Source organism: Octopus bimaculoides, chromosome 7 (genome assembly GCF_001194135.2).
Source record: "Octopus bimaculoides isolate UCB-OBI-ISO-001 chromosome 7, ASM119413v2, whole genome shotgun sequence".
In the NCBI taxonomy this organism is placed as follows: domain Eukaryota; kingdom Metazoa; phylum Mollusca; class Cephalopoda; order Octopoda; family Octopodidae; genus Octopus; species Octopus bimaculoides.
In genome coordinates this window covers 9,487,277-9,496,132 of record NC_068987.1, presented here as the reverse complement: position 1 = coordinate 9,496,132, position 8,856 = coordinate 9,487,277, and the positions used below count along the sequence as shown (strand labels likewise).

The window sequence follows — 8,856 nt, the reverse complement described above, 5'->3', positions numbered from 1 at the left end:
CTTTGCCTTTCATCCTTTTGGGCTTGATAAAATAAGAACAAGTTGAACCCTGGGGTTGATGTAATCAACTTAACCCCTCCCCTCAAAATTTCTGGCCTTGTGCAATAATTTGAAACCAATACTCTTTGGACAATTGAAAATAAATTTTTTATTTGTATTTATTTATTGTTTATTTTCCCCATAGCTCTTTTTTATTTATTTGTTTTTCTTTATTATTTTTGTTTCTTTTTTTTTTGTATTCTGTTCTTATACATTGTTTTTGTTTTTTTAAAACTTCTTTCATGAATTCTATTTTTCTGCATTCTTTCTGTCCACATTCCTTCCTTTCTTTCTTTCTGCTGTTCTTCCTCCATGTTACAAGAATAATACTTTTTAAAGACATTAAAAAGAAACATTCCAATTGAATTTGGTTTTTTTATTTAGTTTGCAAGATTCTTTATGTGAATTTGTGTGTTGAAACATATTTTATTGTGTCTGGGGAGAGTCATTCTCTTTTTAGTGTTAAAGGACTGCATCATGCCTCTGTATCTCCTTTAGCATGATTTCTACAGCTGGATGCTCTTCCTAACACCAACCTGATAAGGGGTAAGTATAGACTGAAAGTGTGAGGGAAAGGGGATAAGAAGAAAACAATAGATTAGGATGGAGAGGAATCCTGAGGGACACATTGAAGGAAAAAGAAGTTTTTGAGAAGTCATGGGGGTGGGTTAGAGGTGAAAGAATAAGAAGGAGAAGTTGAGGAGATAGAGAAACTGCAGGAGTGAGCAGTGAGAGGAAAGAAGGTTGACGGTGAAGGGCAGGAAAAAGATACTGGAGTGGGGACTATAGGAGGAAGGGGAATACATAAAATAGGGGTTTCTTGGTACAATGAATCATTGTCTCAATATCAATCCCCAGTTGGAAACCTTCATTTCATTCACATTGTATATCCCTTTAAACTTATCTTCTAAAAGATAAAAACAGTTGTATGTTGTTCGCTTCAAACTAGGTAATTGAGTGGAGGTGCAATGGCCCAGTGGTTAGGGCAGCGGACTCACAGTTGTAGGATCACAGTTTTTATTCCCAGACCGGGCGTTGTGAGTGTTTATCGAGCGAAAACACCTAAAGGTCCATGAGGCTCCAGCAGGGGGTGGAGGGGGGGTGACGAACCCTGCTGTACTCTTTCACCACAACCTTTTGTCACTCTTTTTTCCTGTTTCTGTTGTACCTGTATTTCAAAGAGCCAGCCTTGTCACACAGTGTGCCATGTTGAATCTCCGCGAGAACACTTGTCTGGAACCCTCGTTGCCATAACCGATGGAGTGCCATGAGGTAATGGAGCTTACATGACCTGGGACTCAAGTAAAAAAGAAAAATACTTAGGTAATTTTCATTGATTATTTCTTCATTTACATTACAAAATTTCTTTCATGTCTATTTCAAAGTTGGCAAAAACACTACATCGCTGGTATCAAATCAATTACAGTATTTAGTTTTAGCATTCTAGCATTCTGAATTCAAATCCCGTTGCTGTTGACCCTGACTTTTATGATTCTGGGTTCAATGCAATAACCATTAATAATTAACGAGTATCTATTCAGTTTCACTTTGTTCCTTATCCTGCCGAAATAAATTGGCCTTATGCAGAGTGAAATGAAATCAATACAACTGTCTTTGCTCATCAGCATTTTAAAGTTTAGTTCTGCAGTCATCATCATTATCATCATCATCATCATCATCATGTTGTCCTTCATTATCGTTTTAACATCCATTTTTTTCCATGATTTCATGGGTCAGAGGAAATTTGTCGAGACAGGTTTTCTGTTGCTGGATGCTTTCCCTGTCAACTACCCTCATCTGTTTCGCAGCAAGGTAATACTTCCATGTGGCCAAATATGCTTACATGAAAAATTGGAAACGAATGATACTGCCTGCATGACAGAGATATTCTTTTACAACTACCATGTGGTGTCAAGGGAAGGAGATATAAAAATATAGACACACATACGTATGTGCACACACATACACACACGCATCCTAAACAGCAGTGTTCAATCAGTTTCTGTCGGAAAAAAATTCCTCTCGCAAGGCTTTGGTCAATGTGATGCTTTCGTAGAAGACATTTGCCCTAAGTGCCACACTGTGGGACTGAACCCAGAGCCATGTGGTTGGGAAGTAAACTCTTTACCACACAGCCACATACACAACGGGCTTCTTTCAGTTTCTTATTTTTTTACTGCCCACAAGGGGCTACACACAGAGGGGACAAACAAGGACAGATAAACGGATTAAGTCAATTATATCGACCCCATTGCGTAACTGGTACTTATTTAATCAACCCCGAAAGATGAAAGGCAAAGTCAACCTCTGCGGTATTTGAACTCAGAACGTAGCGGCAGACGAAATACGGCTAAGCATTTCACCCGGCGTGCTAACGTTTCTGCCAGTTCGCCGCCTTGCTTCTTCCAGTTTCTGTCTACCAAATCCATTCATGAGGTTTTGGTCGGCCTGAGGCTATAGTAGAAGACACTTGCCCAAGGTGCCATGCAGTATTACTGAACCCAGAACCATGTGGTTGGGAAGCAAACTTCTTACTACACAGTCACACCTACACCTATAAATTTTCTTGTATAACAATTTTATAAATCAATAAAGAGCAAACTAAGCTGGTGATCCATATTATATTCTCAGCTGAAACTATATTTCTGTCTATATTGAAAGCATAGGAGCCATTACTTTTAGTCTCTCGCATCCATTACAGTCAGTCGATATTACTTGTTGGTAATTGAGTTTGGTAGCAAAATGTTAAATAGTTGATTCTAGTTAGCTTCTATAGATAAAGCATAAATCCATATCATCATGAACATCATCATCATCGTTGTGAATGTCATCATTCTTTTCTACTCTTGGCACAAGGCCTGAAATCTTGGGGGAGTGGGGGGTCAGTCGATTAGATAGACTCCAGTATGCAGCTGGTACTTAATTTATCGACCCCGAATGAATGAAAGGCAAAGTCGACCTTAGCAGAGTTTGAACTCAGAATGTAAAGACAGATGAAATACCGCTAAGCATTTCACCTGGTGTGCTAACGTTTCTTATTTCTTTATTGCCCACAAGGGGCTACACACAGGGGGGACAAACAATGACAGACAAACGGATTAATTCGATTATATCTGCCCCAGTGCGTAACTGGTACTTATTTAATTGACCCCGAAATACACAGAAGAATTGGTTGAGTAGACTAAAAATGTATTTTGACGTAGTTGTGACTGATGATAGCAGAAAAGGAGCATTTATACTATAAATGAGCAGAGAAGGCCTTTGTGAAAATTATCATTCACTAAATGACAATAAGTGGAGGTGCATGGCTTAGTGGTTAGGGTGACAGCATCATGATCGTAAGATTGTGGTTTCGATTTCTGGACTGGGTGACATGTTGTGTTCTTGAGCAAAACACTTCATTTCACGTTGCTCCAGTCCACTCAGCTGGCAAAAATGAGTAACGTTGCGATGGACTGGCGTCCCGTCCAGCTGGGGAATGCATACGCCATTGAAACCGGGCCCATGAGCCTGGCTAGGCTTTAAAAAGGCACATATATATAATAATAATATATATATAAATGACAATAAACCAACAATCCAATGTGATTGTAAAGGACTTACTGATATCCTGTTTCAAACTATGAAAATGTTTTATTTATAGACAGGTGTGTTCTGGTCTATTTCACCTGAAGATAAAGAATCTTCACTTAACTATAATGTCAGACAAAGAAAAAAACAGAAAGCAAAAATATGAGATTTTTGATAAATATTAAACTAACTACAAATAGTGATTAATTCATTCAGAAAGGTAAGCCACACGATGAGAAGTGCTGCAGCTTGACAACATTGTACTTAAAAATCTTCATACAATTGGTGCAGACACATGATTTAGTGAGTCAACAAGCAAAGATGCATGGAAGAAAGCTTGTCTGTTATTTAGAATGGGCATAGGTATGGCTGTGTGTTTGAGAAATTTGCTTCCCAACCACATGGTTTGGGATTCAGTCCCACTGCATGGCACCTTTGGCAGGTGGCTTCTGTTATAGCCCCAGACCAACCAAAGCTTGTGAATAGATTCGGTAGATGGAGACTGTAAGAAGCTCATTGTATATACATGTGTGTGTCTGTACTTAATCTGACATTGTGAGATAGTTGTAAACGAGTGCCACTGTCATATAAGCAGTGTTTTTTTTTGTTTCCAATCTTCCATGAAAATATGTCTGGTTATAGGGAAATATTAGCATACTTGGAAATAGGTGAGGGTTGGCAACAGAAAGGGCATCCAGCTGTAGAAAATCTGCTTCAACAAATTCTGTCAGAAACACATAAGCATGGAAAAGTGGATGTTAAAATGATGATGATTTTATCAATCTAATTAGACAATCTACAACTAATGATAATAAAAAATGATTGTGATAAATGTAGTTACAAATCTCATCTCTTTTCTTATTCTATGCTTTAGGCAAAGGGGAAAATATCTGTTTGTTATGACAAACTTATTCAAATTAAAGCTTCTTGTCATTGATTTTTTAAAACAATATAATCACCTTCTGTGTCTGAGTAATTAGTCTTCTGATCAATACTGTATTCCACATTAGATTTTGCACATTTATCATTACTGTCTACCCTCAAAAATTTCTTAATATCAGTCAGATGTGGGGGCATGCACTGTTACAGCATGCTGCAGCATTCACCATTTGTTGGTATATTCTTGGGTCCACCCAGGTGATCCATCGAGCAGAGTCCCATTCAGTTCCCAGGACTGTGAGATACCTCCTCATTCACTGTAACCAGATGGCATGTGGTCGACCAACACGAGCCATCAACCCAGCCAGATCTGGCAGTGAGATTAATAGGGGCATTAGCTTCAAGTTTGAAGTCCCAAAAAGACTTGGGCAAGCTGGTGTGGTTTTGAATTCATTGGAGAAGGGTATTTGGTGCTGCCAATATCTGTGCAGGAGGACAAACATTCGGATCTTCAGGACCTCCAAACCAGCCGCAAGCCACTTTTTTCTGGAAAAGAAAGTGGGGTGGAAGGGGTGGAGGGGACCACGGGGTTTTGTTTCGTGGGTTGTTTTTTTTTTTCTTTTCCTGGTTATTTCGTATGTTTTCAACGAATGTGACATCGAAATCACGCGTAAACAGCTCATTTTTTCCAGAAAAGGAAAGACTTGGCTGTTATTTCTAGCACACCCTGCCACCACGTAACAGCTATAAGCGTTCACACCGAGGTACGAACGGGTCCTTTACAAAATATTTACCCTAAAAACATCGTACGATCTTATAATATAGCGAGTTAAAAAATGAGCTAAGAGTATGCAGGTAATCGTTCAGGTGTTTAAAACAACGATGCGAAATAACAGAATAGATTATTTAATATATCCTCCCTTCTTTTACAAAAAGACTAAGTATATAGAAACTGAGACGAATTTGGCAACCTTTTTCAAGAAGCGGAACGCATGAGACATGTCTTATCATTAGGCGGGTCACACTGCTAAAGAAAATTCAAAGTAATTTTTTGTTAGGCGTGTTATTCAGAAAACCCCGCGTGCTGCAGTTTGCAATGACTGATCTCTCATCGATCGTGCTAGAGTTTCATATTTAATCATGTATGCTCTTGTTTCAACATTCTACTAATGGAATTGTACAATAATGAACATTCTCGAGATTTGGAAACAGATTGTTTGTGCAAGAGCCGTGAGTCGAAAACTCCACATCTTGGGCGCAACGAGTACCGTTTGCAGCGGTCGGCTCCCTTCACTGATGTGGGCACCGCCTACTGGATCGACTGACAAATATTCGACCTTATATCCATTTCTATTTCCGTCATTTAACCTTACAAATATAATTTTTGCATTTTATGTTGAATAATTAAATTTATTTTAACTAACATAAAACAGGAAATTCTGAACGTATGCATGTGGTTAAAGTACGGTGAATTACGTCCCTTTATAATCATAAATGTGAAAAACCTTTTAAGATAAATCTTAAAGTCGGTGACATCCCCCAAAATTCCCCAAGCAAAACAAATTAACCGCAGTATAACGTAAATAAAATTATTTCGCGCCTGCCGAACAATTTAATAAGGTTAGGTTTGGCGATGCAAACAAGTCAATAAAACTTAAAATACGAGTATATATTAATAGTGATCGGTAGAAGTTGTAGAGACTCAAGGGTCGAAGCGCCATGCACGAAACTCTCGTCTCTTAAGCCACAGTTACTTCTGCCAAATTTTTATAATAATGAAAATATAAAATATAAGGTTAGTTATTCTAACTGTAGCAACATGGCAGGATTATTATTAAAAAAATAGTATTATTACATTTAAAAAGTTAAAACGTGATGTTTACTGCAGATTACACGCGGAGAGTAAAATTTAAAAAATTAAAAATATATATAAATATTTCGGTTGTGGTCATACTATTTTTCACTCATGGCATTGTGTCTAGAATTATTTTTTTTACCTAATCTAGAATTAATGTAAATAAAATTCATGCCGCCTTATTTATAGGTAATTTTAATGTTTAATGAACGAACGAAAGAAGAAAATTTTACGAATTTTGTTACTTTTTACAGAAATCACCCTTTTATTACTCGATCTGTTGAATATTTTAAAAACGTGAGTGTAAACAATAAATGTGACCGTTAGCTGATAGGAAGGCAGTATTATTGTGTATATAATAACGTATAGAAGGGAAGTTTATACTATGCGTAAATGTATAATAAAATATTTATATATGTGTGTGTGTGTGTGTGTGTGTGTGTGTCTCAGCGTCGAAACGAAACGAAACGAAATCAATATTTAGCCAGTATTCGTTTTCAGAGAAATTTACGAAAGCTCAAAGATATACGCACAGAAGAAAAATAAATGAAATAAATTTATCACCAAAATTAAAATATAATGCAATAAAAATTCGAATGTTATTTTAAAAATAAAATAAAAAATAAATAAAAATAATCAAATTTAAATTCAATCATTAAATATTGGAAAAAAACAAAAAGAAACGGAAATGATACAAAATACAATAAAAATAATAAAAAAAAGGGAAAAGAAAACCCGTATTTTCGATAAAACCCGTTGCCAAGCAACAATTTCATCTTTCCTGCTCTGAGGTCACGTGAGTCGTAAATTTCTGGAACGCTCTAGAAGCTCACTCGGACTGGTTGCATTGTCGTCTCTCAGGTACGCATCTTTAATTACTCATAGATATGTAATTAACCGTTTATATATCAATCAATATCTATAATATATATATTTATAGACTTATGGCACTATACACCATCTGTTTATAATGCAAAGATATGCATGAAGCAGCCTTTTAATATATATAACTGTTAAGCAATTTAAAACGACCAACATTATAAACGTATATTATTTAAAACCCGATATAAAGATGACTGACCCCACGAGGGTGCTCTGACCTGGTTATTCAGCTTTTAAATGTGAGATAACAGTTTATATCTCTACTAAATCATATCTTAACAATTTTTTTTTTCCGTTTGATCTCGAAATTATTTCGGGTCTGGTGCAGCAGATCTACCGCATTTATTGGTGTATAAAGCAAGAAGTCTAACCAAATACCGGGGTTCGAATGGGGGTACCATTGTGTGTGTATATATATATATTTATACACACACACACACAAGTGTTTTCCTTTAAAGAAAATAAGAGAATTTTGATTTTTAGGTATGAAATGTGGTGGTAGCATTGTTATTCAAGATTGCATTATAATGGACTAAATGCGGTACGTCCGAAAGCATTCTACTTATGGCCATCACCCGCCTTTATATATATATATATAGGTCTTGTGTTGTCCAATGTCTCCACCTTTTTCCTTTTTATTTATAAAAAAACGGTAGGGTTTCTAGATATTTTGCTGTTATTTCTTGCAAGTTGAGTTACTCAGAAGAGGCTTCGTAGCCTCCCGCCTCCTCCGTATACTCACGTTGGTTCTCATTTCGTTGTCTTCAAAAAGGAAGGCGGCATTGGATTTATGTCGTCCTAGATAATAGATATACAATAGATAAGGATGGTCATGGTTAGAACCCCATTGATCCCAAGCTCCACTCGATTAGGGCTGACACGGGTCACCATGTGTATATATATATATATATATATATATAGTCTAGTCACTCGTATATTTGTGGTTAGGGTGGATAATATAACATACTTTCATATATGTGTATGTTTATAGAAGTAACTATTTAATTATTATTATTATTTTGAAAGCTAGATTATAGTGTGTGTATTCTTTATCAAGAAAATGTCGACAGTAACTTCGAAGTTTCGGACTCTTATAATTTGACATGAAAACAAAATGGTCAAATATATATATATACACGTACACACAATCAACAAGAAAGTATTGATTTCTTACGATCGGCACATGATGATGGTGGTGTTGGGGTAGAAGATTCTAGATTTTTTTTTAAAGGGATTGAAAAAAAACAAAAACAAACTGCACATTAATTTATTAAACGATAGCTTAACTGCAGAAGGAAACATTATATATATATATATGTTCTTGAGAACATACTCTTCGTGGTTAGGCGATTTGACGTCTATATCTAGCATATAGGAGTCCACTTTAGTGGTCATTCGTCTTAATTTTGTATATATATATATATATATATATATATATATATTAATATATAGTATTAGGGAAAAGAACCAAGGTTTATGAACTCATCGATAAATACTATATATTAATATATATTTTAATACTGTGAAGCTTATTTTAATTTTTAATAAATTGATTTTAATTGAGTTTTTACCTGTAATTTTGGATTTTATCCCTAATATTATTATTATATATATACATATATATATATATA

At 35.8% G+C, this 8,856-nt stretch overlaps 1 protein-coding gene across 2 annotated transcripts in view; it reads left to right on the top strand.

Moving 5' to 3' along the window:
- The first annotated feature begins 7,070 nt into the window (after positions 1-7,070).
- LOC106884455 (peptidyl-prolyl cis-trans isomerase FKBP4) overlaps positions 7,071-8,856 on the top strand; it is a 22,042-nt gene continuing 20,256 nt past the window's right edge. For both annotated transcript variants that reach the window (XM_014935852.2, XM_014935851.2), the window contains exon 1: positions 7,071-7,204. The gene's annotated coding sequence lies outside the window, so the exon portion shown is untranslated. The remainder of the gene's footprint in view (positions 7,205-8,856) is intronic.